Here is a 17,895-nt window from a genome sequence, read left to right as displayed (position 1 = left end):
GAGATGCCAATGCATTCCTATGGGTGTCTCTAAAGTTTAGCGCACCCACAATTTTAGCATGCGCTAAAAACAAGAGTGTGCCTTAGTAAAAGAGCCCCTTAGACTTCCTTTAAAAATTAGAATAACAGGGATAAATGTTCATCCACCAGCACTGAGTGTTTTGCTGATCACCACCAGCATTATTCCTGGATATTCAATCCCGGGCCATGTCCGGATGTTGGCGTTAAATACCCGGTTTATGCGGTGCCAGCTAATACATAGCCAGTTAAGTTGATATTCAGAATTTAACCAGCCATGTGTTGCCTCATAAAGGTTGGACTGTGTTTTACATGGTCCCTTTTCTACAGCTATCTTGGACAGTTAAGTACTGAATATTGGCATTTAACTGGCCAAGTGCTGACTCTACCCCCAGAATACCCCCCCAAATAGCCAATTTTCATTTAAGTTTTAACTGTTCATTTTCAGCAGAAATAACTGGTTAAGTGCCACTGAAAATTAGTGAATAGTGCTGAAGAAATGATTTAACCAGTCATCAGTTCTTTCTGTCTGAATAAATTGACCAGATAGAATTTTGGAGATAGGCACAAAACCACATCAACTAACTTGTGTAGTGCTAGGTGAAATAAATACTATGGGGTTCTTTTACTAAGTTCTTTTAGACATGCGCTGAGGTCCCCTTTTACCGCAGCAGGTGAAAGACTGTCTTTGTTTCTCAAAAAGAAATGGCTGTGTGGTAAGTGAACCACTTACCGTGCGGCCATTTCAGGGGGGGGGGGAGCTCTTGCTGTCACCCACTGAGGTGGCAGTAAGGGCTCCCACGCTAACCTGGCAGTAACTGAGCAGAGTGTGGCGCAGCCCGATTACCACCAAGTAAGCACCAGCGCTACAAATATTTTTTGTAATACCGGAAAATTGTGCATGCAGGGGGTGGGAACTATCACCAGGCTCCTGTGGTAGCCTGGCAGTAGTTCCAGATTGGTACAGGGCAAGCCTGTTGCTGCGTGCCAACCCAGTAAAAGTGTCCCTATATATGTAATAAAATATAGTACTCACTTTCAGTCTGTGAGTATAAGTTTACTCTACCTTGTGTGCTTTCTTTGGGTAAGTAGAATTTGTCTGTATAATGAGGTGTCAATAGTTACTCTTTATTAACAATAAAGCTTGATTATAATTTCTTCTTGATCAAAAGAAAAATCATGCAATATAATTCTTGCTTTATGTCCGACACTATAGAATGTTACCTGTGTTTCATAAGTAATAAGGGCAGACATAAACTGAAAGTCATAATTTATCTTTAAAAAAGTCAAGAAAATAGAATAATAATAAAAACCTTGATTCACTAAGTTGAATTCTGCTGGGGTTTTGATTCAAGATGGCTTATATTATTGACTTTTACAGTTATTTTGGTTATGTATTATAGTATTTCAAATATTTTATTTTTCTGCAGATGATAAAAGGTGAAAATATTCCACTTTAATCGGGTCATTAACTTTCCATAAAATTGAGGACATCTTTATTGTATATTAACGATAAAACATCTGGTCAGCCATGCACAAGTTATATTCTGTGGCTTTCTGACTCATTTTTTGGACTGAGAAAATCTGTCTCCAGGGTGACATTGCTCAGATGAAGACTTTTAGGTTGTATCATTCACATTAATATTTTACAACATCATTTAACTTTAATGCACAGAAAATTGCATTTAGCTTCTTACCTTAAATTTTTGTTTCATGTTTTTTTTCCAATGCATAATTCAACATACAGCATGAAATGAGCATTGCAAAACTTGAAATTTGCCATTCGAGAAGAATTAGTAAATCTACTCCATTTTTGACTGTAATTTATTCAACAGAATGGAAAATATCTCAATTACCATCCACAATCTCTTACTAAGCATTTAGGTTAGTTGTGCATTTCATACATCACCTGTACAGAAATAATTTTATTGCTTATCATAGACCTGCTGCAGTAAAAATGGTTCTTTATGATGCTACAGACAATTAATTGAGGTACATTAGTTGGAACAAAAAAGGTCACACATGGAATATAAGTGACAGCACATAACTCTTATTACTGATTACTGATATGCAAAGTGGTACATCTTGACTCCCTTTGAGACACATAATACCTTTACTAGTCATGAGTTATATTACATTCTGCCCCCCAAAAAAGCAATTTCAGTTAAATTCTGATGCTACTCATACTGGAAAGAAAATTTGATCTGAAAATTCTTGTTTCATCCTATGAGTATTTGTATATAGCTTTAGAGTAGTAGATTGGAAAGAAGTGACAAAGCAGGAGAAAAAAAAACATTGAAAATGTCTGGGTCATATTTAAGATCCAGAGCAAAAGTCCTGTAATTGTTCTTACAGGTCTTTAAAAGTGCCATATTTATTAGACAGAGTTACATATATTACATAAGAATAGACAAACAAGTCAGACCAATGGTCTATGTAGGCCAGTATCCTGCCTCCAACAGTGACTAATGCAGGTCACAAATACCTTGCAGAATCCTAAATAGTAACAAGATTATAATCTAGTCTCCACCCCTTCCATGATGTCATGGTTTCATCATTGATCACTTAGGGAGAGGCCTTGCACCAAAGAAATGAAGAGTGTGTTTATCAGAGGAGTGTGTCGTTTAACACCTGGGCCACAATGGGTGGTGGTAAGTGCTCCCTCCCAAAATGGTCATACAACAAGTGTTTAACGTCGCACAGCCATTTCTTTAAAACAGAAATACAGCCTTTTACCCACTGTGATAGAAGGGGGCCTCAGCGAGTGTCAAAAACATTCACTGCTTCCTTTTGCCGCAGCTCACTGCCCGATTACCGCTGGTTGAACACCTGCACTACAAAAATATTTTTGTAGCGCCAGAAATGGGATGTGCTGGGGTGGGAACTACCTCTGGGCTGCTACAGTTCTGATGATGAAGGCTAATAGACTGAAATTAAATGTTTCAAAGACACAAATATGAATACTTTCTTACGCTTCATCTGTAGAATTTCCTGTGAGTTTTAAATTGGGGGAGGATATCATCCAAATTTATCAAGAGATCAAATACTTAGGCATTATGGTTTGTCTTTTCAATCACATGTAAGAATGCTGGTAAGGAAGCAGTTAAAAATGATACGTAGATAAAAAAACAGTTGTCTAGTTCAAATGTTACCATTGTTTCACAATCTTTGATAGCTCCTTTATTTGCTTACTGTAATTCACTTTTGGGGGATTGCCTTTATATGTACTGAAAGTTTCGCAGACTGTGCAAAATGTGGCAGCTCGTCTTATTTCGGGAATTTCTAGATACAAGCACATTACTCCAGTGTTACAAGCAAGCTTATTTTCGAAAGAGAAGGGCGCCCATCTTTCAACACAAATCGCAAGATGGGCATCCTTCTCACAGGGTTGCCCAAATCGGCATAATCGAAAGCCGATTTTGGGCGTCCTCAACTGCTTTCCGTCGTGGGGACAACCAAATTTCACAGGGGCGTGTCGGAGGTATAGCGAAGGCGGGACTGGGGCGTGCCTAACACATGGGCGTCCTCGACCGATAATGGAAAAAAGAAGGGTGTCCCTGACGAACACTTAGACAACTTTACTTGGTCCCTTTTTTCTTACGACCAAACCACAAAAATGTGTCCTAAATGACCAGATGACCACCGGAGGGAATTGGAGCAGTTTTAGTGGGTGCAGTGCATTTCAGGCAGGCAGACCCAGGCCATTCCCCCCCCCCCCCCCCCCTGTTACACTTGTGGTGGTAAATGTGAGCCCTTCAAAACCCACCAGAAACCCACTGTACCCACATGTAGGTGCCCCCTTCACCCGTAAAGGCTATGGTAGTGGTGTACGGTTGTGGGGAGTGGGTTTTGGGGGCTCAGCACACAAGGTAAGGGAGCTATGCACCTGGGAACAATTTGTGAAGTCCACTGCAGTGCCTCCTAAGGTGCCTAGTTAGTGTCCTGGCATGTGAGGGGGACCAGTGCACTACGAATGCTGGCTCCTCCCATGACCAAATGGCTTGGATTTGGTCATTTCTGAGATGGGCATCCTCGGTTTCCATTATCGCCAAAAATCAAGGACAACCATCTCTAAGGTTGACCTAAATTTTGCGATTTTGGGCATCGCCGACCGTATTATCTAAATAAAATATGGACGCCCATCTTGTTTCGCTAATATGGGTTTCCCTGCCCCTTCGCCAGGACGTCCTGCAAGGACATCCTGAAGAAAAATTGGGCACCCCTTTCGATTATGCCCCTCAAGATCTTCACTGGTTACCTGTGAAATGGAGGGTTCAGTTTAAGGTTTTGATTTATAGGGCGATGAATGGAGGAATTTTGATTCCTTTAGCTACAGCATTGAGAGTATATTGTCCACATCATCCTCTTAGATCAGCAGATAAAATGTTATTAATTGTTACCTTTTATAAACAGATTGTATTAGAAGATATCAGATCAAAAATCTTCTATGTGAAAAGTGCACATCTGTAGAACAGCCAGAGGTGAAGTTGTCTTCTGGATATTAATAGTGCTCTTGTGCTCCAACAATCGGGTGTATAACTCAGGTTTGCCCCACATACAGCTTATCTGCTCATGTGATAAGCTGTATGTGGGGCAAACTTCTCATCGGTTATATACCTGATTGGTGGAGCACAAGTGCATTGTTAAGACCCAGAATACAACTTCACCTTTGGCAATCCACTAACTGTGTTGCAAAGCAGCATGCTTTTGAAACGTTACTCTGTTTAGTACTGCGACAAATAACGTCATCAGTAAGGGGTGGTGATAGATGACGTTTGCTTCTGTAGAAAGAGCAGCAATGCATTTTTCGATTCAATTCATTAGTACCACAGGGTTTAAATGCCAAAATTGAATGGTGTCATTTTTTCTAATATTTTTCTAGTTATTTTTCTTTAGTGTATGTGTGTTTGATTGGTCCCGCTTTTCAGCTCGAGTCCTCCTGATTGATGTACGTCTTTTTGGCTGTCTGAAGTATGGCGTGCTGCCACGATTTTTCCAGGTACTTGTGACCTGGCTTGGCCACTGTTTGGAAATCAGGATACTGGACTAGATGGACCATTAGTCTGACCCAGTATGGCTACTCTTAAGTTCTTATGGCATGTCTACAGAGAGAGTGTAGGTATGTAAAGGTGTCTGGCAATATTTCAGCTAAGCAACTTGATGCTGTGCAGATGTCCTACTCCTACTTTCCTATAGATGAGGAGGTGGAGCTAAAATATCATACTTTCATTTGTTAAAGACAGGTAAATCTGGGACCTCCCTATATCTCACATCTGAAAATATGATATTTTAACTCTATCCCTCATTGGCAGAAATGCTGGCAGAGGGGTCTCATGCAGCTTTTAGCTGCTTAGCCAAACCTTTAGTGGCTAGGGCAGAGTATGATGAAGGTAGTGTGCATCACTGTGTGTATATGAAGATATTGTGTGAGACTGCCTAATATGATAACAGTGTATAGTGATGGTCTTGAATGTTGGGTTGTTTGGTGAATGGACAGGTATGTGGTTTGTGGTGTAGACACATATGGAGATATATTTAGGGGTGTTCTCGCTCATATTTCCCATCCCCTCTTATGCTCTTCCTACTCCCTCTGCTCTCACACTCACCCCTTTCCCTCCCCTCTTCTCTGAGCTTGCATTTACTTCTCTTCAGCATCATTTATAGAAATTGGGGAAAAGCGTATGGGGATAGACTTAAGGATCTTTGAAAGAAAGGCAAGAGAGGGGAGATGTGGCAGATATTTAGATACCTCTATGGCTGGTGTAAGTGCTCATGCCTAAATTATAAGTATGTTAGTATTCAATAAAGAAAGTGTCATATAGGCACCCTCTGGGCACCTACATATAAGTTCACTGTTATAGAATTAACCACATTAGGGTAAATTCAGTATAGGTTAATGAAAGGTAGGTGCCAAGAAACTTGGTCCTAAGCTTGTATTCTATAACAGCAAAGTTGAGCACCAAATCTTTATAGCGTAAGTCCACAGTTATGCACCAAACCTTAGGTGCAACCACTTACACAGGTGCACAAGCTTGACATTGCATGAGAGAGTGCACCTAAAAATGGGCATACCAATGTCAACATACGCTAGTATTCTATAATGGAATCTTGGTGCCAAGATGGCGGTATAGACTTGGTGCTAAGTACACAGCATTGGGTTGCCTAAACTGAAGCACCAATTTATAGAATTGCCCTGAAAATATTTATGAAGTCACAACTGCATGATGGATAAATACATTTGAAGACAAACTAACTAGATAGTAGTTACTTCTGTCATACAAAATGTAGTAAAACTTTATGTCAGTTCATTTAACAATTGTTTTCAGCTATATATATCTCAGTGTCTAATTGCAAAGCATATCGTTCAGTGTCTACTCTGTACTTAGAAAGATAGTCATGATATTTTGGAATATCATTATTATTTGCTTAGAGACCACCATGGGGCTTATTTTCAAAGCACTTAGCCTTCCAAAGTTCCATAGAAACCTATGGAAGGTTAAGTGCTTTGAAAATACACCTCCATGTTTCTCAGATTTAATAATGGAAGCAAATAGAAGCACTCCAAAAATATATGAGTGGATGTGAGATGAGGATGAGTGGAAAGATAAGGGGAAGAACTAATAAAGCAAAATGAAATGGCCCAAGACAGACTCACTAGGAGTGACCAATTGCCTGTAAAATGACACTTCATTTCATGCATGCCAAAATTTAAGTATAGTTAATATGGATAGGGAACCAGATTCTCAATTGCTGTCACACTTGTTATGCCCTCTTTCACAACTTCAATTAAATTCTTCTTCCTCTACTGAGAACCATATCATGTAAAAGTCTGCATTTTTACTTCTAGTTATTTAGGAGGCAATTCTATAAATGGTGCTCAAAAAAGATGCTGAAAAATTTTACGCTAAGCACAATTCTATAAATGGCTGTTCAATAATAAAATAAAATAAAAAGTCTGTACTCATAGATCAGCGCAGACTTTCTATGTGCAAATCAGCGCCAACGTCTGATGTTGGTGCATAATGACATCATCTGCGCAAGAACAGTAAGAAAAAAGGCATTGACCAGAAGGCAGCCAAAATTTTCTGAGGCTGACATCCTCCTGTTGGCCAGGTTATATATCAGCTGTGACCCTAGTGTTACACACAAGAAAGCACTGTTTGCATGCTAATTTTCTAACTATGGTATTGGGTAGTGAAGTGAATGGCTCAAGAGGACAGAGAAGCTGTGTTGGGATTTGAACCAGTCACCCCTGAATATCAAGGCCACTGTTCTAACTAGTGTACAGCGCTGCGTACGTCTAGTAGCGCTATAGAAATGATAAGTAGTAGTAGTAGTTGTAGTAATATGCTATCACCTCCCCTTCTCAACATGATGTGATAGGCATCTGCACTGATCCATCAGCAGTGCAGAACGTTAATTTCAGAATGTAAGATTGCCATTGCCACATCTGATCTGACCTGGAAATAAGATCACTGTCGAATATCAAGGTAGCATTGTGAAACATCTGTCATGTACCTGCCTCTCAACCTCCCTCTCCGTTTCCACCCCTTGTCTCCATACAAACTGAGGATTTGAGGAGATGGACCTGTGGCAGCATATCTGCGGGGGGGGGGGGGGGGGGGGGAGAGATGCCAGCTGCACTGTAGTTTCAAATGCCTTTCTCCACTTCTCATTCATCTCTATGGCAGCCACAAAGTATAGGTGGACATGTATAAGAAATAGGCAAAGTTTGGTGCCTAACCCCCCATATACCATTGTCAACTCCCAAACTATGCCCACTGTAGAATATGTAATGGTCAAATGTGCAGCTGATGGAGAGCATGACTGTAACCATGGTCTATGTTTCCCACATTTGTAGCTCATCCACCAGCTGCAGCACACCCAGACATACTGCCGCAGGGCCGGGCCCAGTGGAGGAAGAGAAGGAGGAGGAAGAAGGAGAGGTTGGGGAAGAGGAAGAGAAAAAGGAGAGAGAGAAGAAAAAAGGAGAGGGGAGAGGAGGAAGAGGACATGAAGGAAGAAGAGGAGGAACTGCAGACAGCAGTACCCCATAGCACTAACTACCACTCCCCCACCTGACCACCCTGGATCCTATGTGCCACCCCAGGCGCAGCTGGACCAGCCTCAGGAGGGGCTTGTAAGCTCTGAGGAATAGGACAATGGCCTACTGCATCTTTCCCCATCCTCGCCAACACAGAGAGCTGAGGTTCTAGAAGTTCCGGGACAGCTGCAGCTGCAGGTAAAGATATATCTTGCCCTGCAACTGCCACTGGAACTGAGTATGTGCTGGTGAGGATGGGGTTAATGATCTAGGCCATTGACTGATGACAAAGGGCCCTGGAACCTACTGTGGTCAGGCTTGAGCATGCTCAGGGGTACTTATTATCTGCCCTTGAGCCTGCTGGGATCCTAGGACCAGACCCCACCCAGGACCCATAGTCTATAGCACCTCACAAGGCAGCTCCTGCTGCTCTTGGGGTGGCCTCCCTCCCCTCCTCTCCCTCTGCACTCAGTGATCTGCCCCCCCTTCCCTAACTCTTTCTGTTCTATAGTTGTATGTATTATTTTTTATGAGTATTTTACAATTTTATGTACATTTTTGTTATTGCTTTATTATTTGTCATATGTTATTTTTATCACTTATATATATATATATATATATACATTATAGAAGAGTTCTTTGTTGATATGGGTGTCCTCTGTTTTCATTTCAATGCTCTTGGTTGATTTAACTAATATTGAGGTTCTAAGGCTACTACGCAGGTTTCCTGCAACAGTGAGGGGCAGAAGAGAGGGAGGGAGGGAGGGATAAGGAGTGCTGCCACTATGCCCTGTCTGATGCATGTGTCATCAGCATAGTTTACAAGTATTCTCAAATTAGTTTCACATGCTGTTGTGAACCAGTAGCATAGCCAGAGTTTAATTTTTAGATGGGCCTGGAGGTGGACTGGGTGGGCACAGGCCTCGCATTTCCTCTCCACCCGCTACCACCCCCCCCCCCCCGCCCGCCACCTCCGCATTTCCTCTCCATCCGCCCGCCGCCACTGCATTTCCTCTCCATCCACTACCCCTGCGACAGCCCCCTGCACATGGTCAGTTCTGGTCATTTTTACTGACCTGAAGCGCCGTTCTCCATCCAGCACCGACAATTCCCAAAGCCAGCCTTCTGCCAGCGCGCGTCGTCGGAACTTCTTCTCAGGCACGTCCCGCCTACTCTGCAACTTCCTGTTTTCCACAAAGGTGGGGCGCAGGAAGTTGCAGAGTAGGCGGGATGTGCCTGAGAAGAGGCTCCGACGATGCGCGCTGGCAGAAGGCTGGCTATGGGAATCGCCGGTGCTGGAGGGAGAATGGCGCTTCAGGGCAGTAAAAGTGAGCAGGTCACGCGGATGGGGAGAGCGGGCAGAAGAGGCTGGGCAGGACTGGAGCAAAAGTGGCTGGGCCTGGGCCAGTCCAGGCCCACCCGTGGCTACGCCCCTGTTGTGAACCCCTATTATGTCACATTTGCATTTCCCTGGAAACAACTACTCAAATGACTGTCTTGTACTTGGACTGGACCCAGCAGGTAGGTCAAACAGCAACAATGACAATACCCTGCTAGGCCTACATTCACAGGTTCTCTATCAAGTGCCTGAAGTAGAGGCATCTCGCAGAGCAGCTTCCATAGATGGGTCTGTGGTACAAAGAGAAATATGCACTGATAGAAGTTGGTACAACTGCTGCAGTGGTACTTGACTTGAACCTAGTTCTGTAGTTTTGGAAGCAGCAGTGCTTACCACTAGGCTGAAGCAGCAGACTGAAGGCCAAGCTTTTCAATGAAAGAACACAAGCAGGGCCGATTTTAGATAGGCTAAGGCCCAGGGCAGAAATTAAGGAGGGGTGGTTGTGACCTCAAGCTGCTGCCACCGCCATTGCTCCCCCCCCCCCCCCCCCCCCCGCATGCTCAGTTTTCATGCATGCAGAAAAAACATGCATTCACAGGCTTCGGTCGGCAGTGGCAGCAGTAGCTCGAGGACACTTCCACTGGCTGCAGAGCTTGGAAGAGTTCTGGCTATTGAAGCAGCAAAGGAAGAGGAAGTCATCACCTAGAGAGGCCTGGAGATCCCTGCCAGCTCAGGTATTTTTATTTTGCATTGAGGGGGGGAGGGGGCAGGAAGCAGGGAGATTATTTGGTACCCACCCACTAGTTCAACTTTGTTTCCTCCTCAATAACCATCTGGCTATGCCAATGAACACAATACAAATTAATTTATGATACACAAATCCCCAAGTTAACATATTCCAGTTAAGAAACTGAAAATAAAACACTTTTTTCTACCTTTGTTGTCTGGACATTTTATGTTTCCATCGTGTTGGTCCCAGTTTCCCTGTCTTAATTCTTTTTCCAGTGACTTTTGTCTTATTTGTCTTTTCTTCTCTCTCCTGTCTTGTTCTATTCCTTCACTATACCTGTGTTTCATCTATGATTTTGCATGCTAGAATGTCAATTGTTACAGATCTGTGTTCCTCAATAGGTTTCACTGTGAAAAAGGCTTTGTATATTAAGGTGACCCCCTCTTTTCTTTTTGGATGGCATATATCAAGTAGTGCTGGGTCATCTTTTTGCTGTAACCATGTTTCTGTTATGAATAGAAAGGCTAATTTTTTTGTTTCAGTCCAGTCTCTAATAATATTTGTCTTATTGACTACTATTCTAAGTAAGGTCTCACTAGAGACTTTTACAGAGGCACTATCACCTTTTTCCTGTTGGCCATTCCTCTCCCTATACACGCAACTATCCTTCTGGCTTTTGCAAACATCTTTTCTACCTGTTTGACCATCTTAAGATCATCAGATATGATCACACCCAAGTCTTATTCTTCTTTCACCCTCTTCACTGCACCTCTCCCTTCCATTTTTCAGCCTAAATGCTTTGCTTGCTCCTTCGGAAACAGGAAAGAAGGGGGTCCACGTCTTCCACAAAAACACAAGCGCAGCAAACCAAGGGTGAAAGCAAGACCAAGTCCAAATGACAAGCCCAAGCAATAGAATGAGAGCTTCAAAACAAGTTTATTGGGACCCAACACGGTCCATGTTTCGGTAACACGAACCATGTTGAGTCCCAATAAACTTGCTTGCTCCTTCCACATGTTATTCAAACCATTGGGGGTATCTGCTCTATTGCAAATTTTGGTATCATTTACAAAGAAGCAAGCCTTACCAGACAGCCTTTCCGCCATATCACTTAAAAACTGTTAAAAAGAACTGATTTCCAGCACCTTTTCCATCGTCTGCTAAAATTGACCCACGGTCCCCATATTTTAATGAAAGAGCTCAGGCTCTACATACAAATTCTGCCTTGTCATAGATTCTGTGACTGGTTGCAGGGCACCTGGTTATTGTGGGGTGGGTACCTCAGTGATCACCCCACCCCTAAAGGGTGGCCTGGCATTTGAGTACCAGCACCTTTTTCACAAGAAAAAATGCACTGACTAAAACCATGCTGCCTTGGATCTTGTGATCTTTTGCTTACAGAAACCTCACTATCCTCCATATTAGAAGTCACACTGACTGGCTTGTATCACTCAACCTCCTCCTTGCTTCCAGTTCTGTGGAGATGTTCCACTTCCATCCTTCTCCAGTGTTCTGGGACCACTCCCAACTCTAAAAAAGCATTGAAAAGGTCAGACAGTGTGGCTGATGGAACTTTTCTAAGTTCCTTCAATACCCTTGGATGTATCCCATCTGCCTCATTGCACTTTCTACCTTTAGTTTATTAAGCAGGTGCTGAGAAAATGGAAAAAAAAACTCTAGGGAGTTGCTTTTTTTTTAACTCACCCTTTACATCTCAGGCATAGTTCTCTTTTAACTCTGTGACTACCACTAAATCCGTCAGAATCTTCTATCACAGCTTCTAGATTCTGAACCTTATTTTCCATGCTGTGATGCTGCTTTTAACTCCTAACCCTTCTTCACTTGTTCAGAACCCTTATTTTATCATCCTCATTTTAATATTCCCTTATCTCTTGTTTGTCCAGTTTGTCTGTCCTAATTAGATTGTAAGCTCTGTCGAGCAGGGACTGTCTCTTCATGTTCAAGTGTACAGCGCTGCGTACGTCTAGTAGCGCTATAGAAATGATAAGTAGTAGTAGTAGTAGTATACTCAGTTTTCCAGATGTTACCTCTTTATCCCATTTTAATAGACATATTCAATATTTTACTTACCTGAGGGCTTTTACTTACCTGAAAGCTTTGTGTACCTATCCATAATTATTCTAAAGTTACCCCCATGATATATAGTAGCCCATGAAATATGTTTTATTCTTTTTTTTTTCATTTGATTTGGTTGCTAATATGGTGTTATCTTCTATAGCGGGAAGGAAATTTAAGAACAGGTCTACAAAAGTACAGACTGAAGTTTATGGAGGCTAACATCTCTTGCATTTGTTCTGTTCTTTGAAATTTATTTGAAAAGTTCTACCCCTCTTACTAAGATTAAAAGTGATGTATAACATCTAATTTGTTGTTTGTGTTTTTGGTAAAATTGATTATTTATGCATTGTTATTCATCTTTACTGTTTTGTATATAATTGTAAAAATGTAAAGAAAAAAAGAAACATGTTTTATTACGGATTCAAGAGAAGAAAAGGAATGGTGACATCTGTAATGATTATCTAAATGCTGCTGTAGTTCAAAATTACTCTGTTGATATCTGTAGACCTACATATAAGGATAAAAATCCCTAGTTCCTTGAATTCATCTTGCCTAATTAGAGAGAGAACATTATTTTAAATCACTGAAATTTAGCAAATTTTGTGGAATGTTAACAAGATTAATAATGCATATGTAATGCTTCTGTTATCAGATGTTGTAATTTTACTAATTAGAGGTGTGATGCGTATAAAGACTATTAACAAGTATAATTAGTAGAAAGTTAGTTATTGGAACATGGGAAATGTAAATTATTTTCCATTGTTTTCATTAATTTGTCACTAACCATGTGAATACTTAACCAAAGGATATATAATATTTTTTGTTCTGCTCCTATTGTTGCTTATTCTATTTCAGAATAGCTCGTGGAAATTGCCAACCGCAATCAGCAGTGTGCAAATTTATTATACTATTTCCTTTAAAGAACATAAGTTTGCATGCCCTATTTTGATTTAATCTATAAAGTCAAGCATCCAATTATTTGTTTGCAGGTACTAATCTCCATACTAGAACAATAACGTTATATGATTAATTTTCTTGTACTAGAGTTATTACATTCTTTCATAAGCTATGTGGGTTGTTTGGTACTGTAGACATACACTTATATTTAAGTCTGTTTTTAACTGTGAAGTATAATTTTATAAAAATGTAATAATTTGAAATATTTCAAATAATATGTATATTCGGCAAATAACTTGAAACCCTTTAAGTTAGATATACATGCCCCCTCATTCCATAACAGGTCACCTACGATTGTATGTGTAAATTTATACTCCATTCACACAATTCTACACTAACCTGCATAAATGGCAGCCTGATGCCTAAACACTATTTCATAGTTAGGCACTCAGCTTGCATAGCAAGTAATTGTTAAGGGGGGTCATTCACAAGGGCAAAGCATGGACAGAAAAAAACAGTGGACCAACACACGTAGATAACAGTAGCAAGGACTTTAATTCTACCAGATACACTTATACCTGATGTGGCCACATTTCACCAAAGGCTGCATCAGAGGCAAAACTAGAGAGGTAGAGTCAAAAACACACTTCTCTCTAGAGTAGCAGTCTAAGGGATCCTTTTACTAATCTGTGGTAAAAAGTGGCCTGCACTAGCGGCAGTGTATGTTTTTGACTCTCACTGAGGCCCCCTTTTACCACAGTGGGTAAAAGGCTATCTTTTTTGCTGAAAAAGAAATGGCTGTGCAGTAAGTGAACAACTTGCCGTGCTGCCATTTGGGGGGGGGGAGGGGCACTTACTCCAGTAAGGGCTCCCATGACCATACTGCCAGGTAAGCACTGGCACTACATATTTTTGTAGCACAAGAAATGGTGCATGCTGGGGGGTAGGATCTACCACTGGGCTTCTTAGGTAGACCGGCAGTAGTTCTGGATTGGCGCACCGCAAGCCTGTTGACGAGCACCAACCTTCTAGTAAAAGGGCCCCTAGGTAAACTAACCTTACAGAAAGGAGATGTTGGATATGCTCCTGAGAACTTGCTGTAAGGTTAATTTATCTAGACTGTAACTCTAGACGGGGATAGTGCTGGGCAGACTTATACGGTCTGTGCCAGAGCCGGTGGTGGGAGGCGGGGCTGGTGGTTGGGAGGCGGGGATAGTGCTGGGCAGACTTATACGGTCTGTGCCAGAGCCGGTAGTGGGAGGCGGGGCTGGTGGTTGGGAGGCGGGGATAGTGCTGGGCAGACTTATACGGTCTGTGCCAGAGCCGGTAGTGGGAGGCGGGGCTGGTGGTTGGGAGGCGAGGATAGTGCTGGGCAGACTTTTACAGTCTGTGCCCTGAAGAGGACAGGTACAAATCAAAATAGGGTATACACAAAAAGTAGCACATATGAGTTTATCTTGTTGGGCAGACTGGATGGACCATGCAGGTCTTTTTCTGCCATCATCTACTATATTACTATGATTCTACCTCTCAAAACATGACCATGCCAGACATAAGTGTATCCAGTAGAATTAAAGTCCTTGCTACTGTTCTCTATGTGTGTTGGTCTGCTGTGTCACTGAGTTTAAGAGCTCAATAGGCACCTATTTAAGCATTATTTTATAAAGACATATAGAGGGTCATTTTTGAAAGAAATGTCTATGTTTGGATTTGGACGTCTTTGTAAAACATCCAAATTCGGGGGCGGGAAAACCGTATTTTCGAAACAAGATGGACGTCCATCTTTTGTTTCGAAAATACCGTCAAAGATGTCAAAATTCAAGGACGTCCTTAAATTTGGACGTCCCTAGATTTGGACGTCCTTGGATTTCGACGTCTTTGACTTTCGGCGATTTTCGAAACCAAAGACATCCAAGTCAAAAATGTCCAAATGCAAGCCATTTGGATGTGGGAGGAGCCAGCATTTCTACTGCACTGATCCCCCTGACATGCCAGGACACCAACCAGGCACCCTAGGGGGCACTGCAGTGGAGTTCATAAAATGTTCCCAGGAACATGGCTCCCTTACCTTGTGTGCTGAGCCCCCCCAAACCCCACTGCCCCCAACTGTTCACCACTACCATAGCCCTTACAGGTGAAGGGAGGCACCTATATATGGGTACAGTGGGTTTTGGAGAGCTTGCTGTTTCCTCCACAAATGTAACAGGTAGAGGGGTATGGGCCTGGATCCGCCTGTCTGAAGGGCACTGTAGTGCCCACTAAAACTGCTCCTGGGACCTTCATGCTCTGTCTTGGACCTGAGTATGACATCTGAGGCTGGCACAAAATATTTTTAAAGATGTTTTTTGAGGGTGGGAGGGGGTTAGTGACCACTGGGGGAGTAGGGGGAGGTTAGTCCTGATTGCCTCCGGTGGTCATCTGGTCATTTCAGGCACCTTTTTGTGCCTTATTTGTATAAAAAACACGTCTGGGTGAAAACGTCCAAGTGTTCATCATGGATGTCCTTGCTTTTTTCGAGTATGGGTCAAAGATGTCCAAGTGTTAGGCACGCCCAAGTCCCGCCTTCACCACACCTCCGACACGCCTCCTTGAAATTTGGACGTCCTTGCGACAGACTGCAGTTGGAGACGTCCAAAATCGGGTTTCGATTATACCGATTTGGACGTCTCTTGGAGATGGACGTCCATCTTCCAATTTATGTCGAAAGATGGATGTCCTTCTCTTTCGAAAATGAGCCTTATAGACACCTATGCGTCTTTATACAATGCTAACATAGTAACTTTGCAGTCACAGATACCATAATGTTGGAATCTTTTCCAAATTAAGGAAGGGATTTAAATCCCTGGAGATACGTACACCCAGATATTTAGGGGCTGATATTCAAAGCCAGCTATACATTCAATGGCAGCCGATGAAAGCATAGTTAAGCACTATCCCCCAGATTCTATATATGAGGCACCGAGAGCATGTGTTAAATTATGCATGTTATTCAATTATTAACAAGCCTATTAGTGTTGATAATTGGCCATCAACAACCAATTATCAACTCTAATTGGTAGTAATTGGAATTTATGCATGCATATTTTAGGTGTATTCTAAAAAAAGGTGCACATACATTCTAGAGCATGTAGCCAAAAAGGGGCAATGGGAGGAGTGTGGCCGTGTTAGGACCATAAATCAAATCTACATGCGTGGTTATAGAATTTGGGGGAACATGCCTAGATTTAGGCACATCTAAACTACAAATAAATCAATCCTTGGTTCAGTAGTAAATTGTAGAAACCAACATCAAAAAAACGGGAACAAAGTACTGTGTATGTTATATCACTGTGTAAATAATGATATATTCAAATAGGAGGCGCTCCCTCAGACCTTTGTTTACCCACGTACTAGTCTAATGAGACCTTTGTTTAGTGGAACATAGCACTTATTTCATTGGGAGCTCACTCCTGTAGTGATGTGAATGTTCTTTGAGTGCTCAAAATAGAGTGCAAAACAATATAATACTTATATGCTTAAACTTGTTGAAGTCACAAAAGCATGATGGGATGTTCTCTGAATGGAACAGTTAAAATATAAACACTAAGTAATGTAATATAATGACCAGTAATGTAAGAGTACTTATCTGGTGAGCCAGGCGCTCCCAACAGTAAGACGCTGTGACTGTTCCATTCGAAAATAAATTGCTGCTGAAAGACTGCTCTCCCCTGAGAAAACATCCGACTCTGCGGGTTTCACAACTTTCTTCAGGGACTTGGGTTAGGGCTTGTCTCTCCCCTCTGATAATTGCCAGCTGAATAAAGACCTCTTCACACAAGTACTACTTAAATCTCCACTGGAGGAAACTCTTCTAGCATTAAATGACGTCGCTAGTTCAGGAAGCCACTAGAGTCCTACAGCATGCCATGCCTAAGAATCTTGTGAGCTTTTTTTTTTTTTTAAACAGGCTTATTTCTTGTGCATGTTTGCTGACAATGCAGCCTGAAGCTATTCATTTCTATGGATGTCACTTCAGTTATGAAATTCAAACTGCCTCCAACAGTCTGATTCTCATTCTTCGTGCACACAGAGGGACATAATCGAACGGGGCTGGCCATCTATATGGGTGGCCATCTTCAAGGCCGGCCCCGTAAAGCGGCGTCCCGACCATATTATCAAAACAAGATGGCCGGCCATCTTTTATTTCGATAAAACGGTTGAGGCTGGCCAAATCTCAACATTTGGGCCGGCTTTAGAGATGGCCGGCATTGGTTTTCAGCGATAATGGAAACTAATGGCGGCCATCTCAAACCCGGCCAAATCCAAGGCATTTGGTCATGGGAGGAGCCAGCATTTGTAGTGCACTGGTCCCCCTCACATACCAGGACACCAACCGGGCATCCTAGGGGGCACTGCAGCGGACTTCAAAAATAGCTCCCAAGTGCATAGCTCCCTTACTTTGTCTGCTGAGCCCCCCAAATCCCCCCATAACCCATTACCCACAACTGTACACCACTACCATAGTCCTAAGAGATGAAGGGGGGACACCTACATGTGGGTACAGTGGGTTTTGGGGGGGTGGGGTTGGAAGGCTTCCATTTATCACCACAAGTAGGTGGGGGGGATGGGCCTGGTCTGCCTGCCTGAAGTGCACTGCACCCACTAAAAACTGCTCCAGGGACCTGCATACTGCTGTCATGGAGCTGGGTATTACATTTGAGGCTGGCATAGAGGCTGGCAAAAAAAAATGTTTTTTAATTTTTTGGGGGGTTGGAGTGGGTTGGTGATCACTGGGGGAGTCAGTGGAGGT

This window comes from Microcaecilia unicolor, chromosome 7 (genome assembly GCF_901765095.1).
Source record: "Microcaecilia unicolor chromosome 7, aMicUni1.1, whole genome shotgun sequence".
NCBI lineage: Eukaryota > Metazoa > Chordata > Amphibia > Gymnophiona > Siphonopidae > Microcaecilia > Microcaecilia unicolor.
This window is presented reverse-complemented; position numbering follows the sequence as displayed.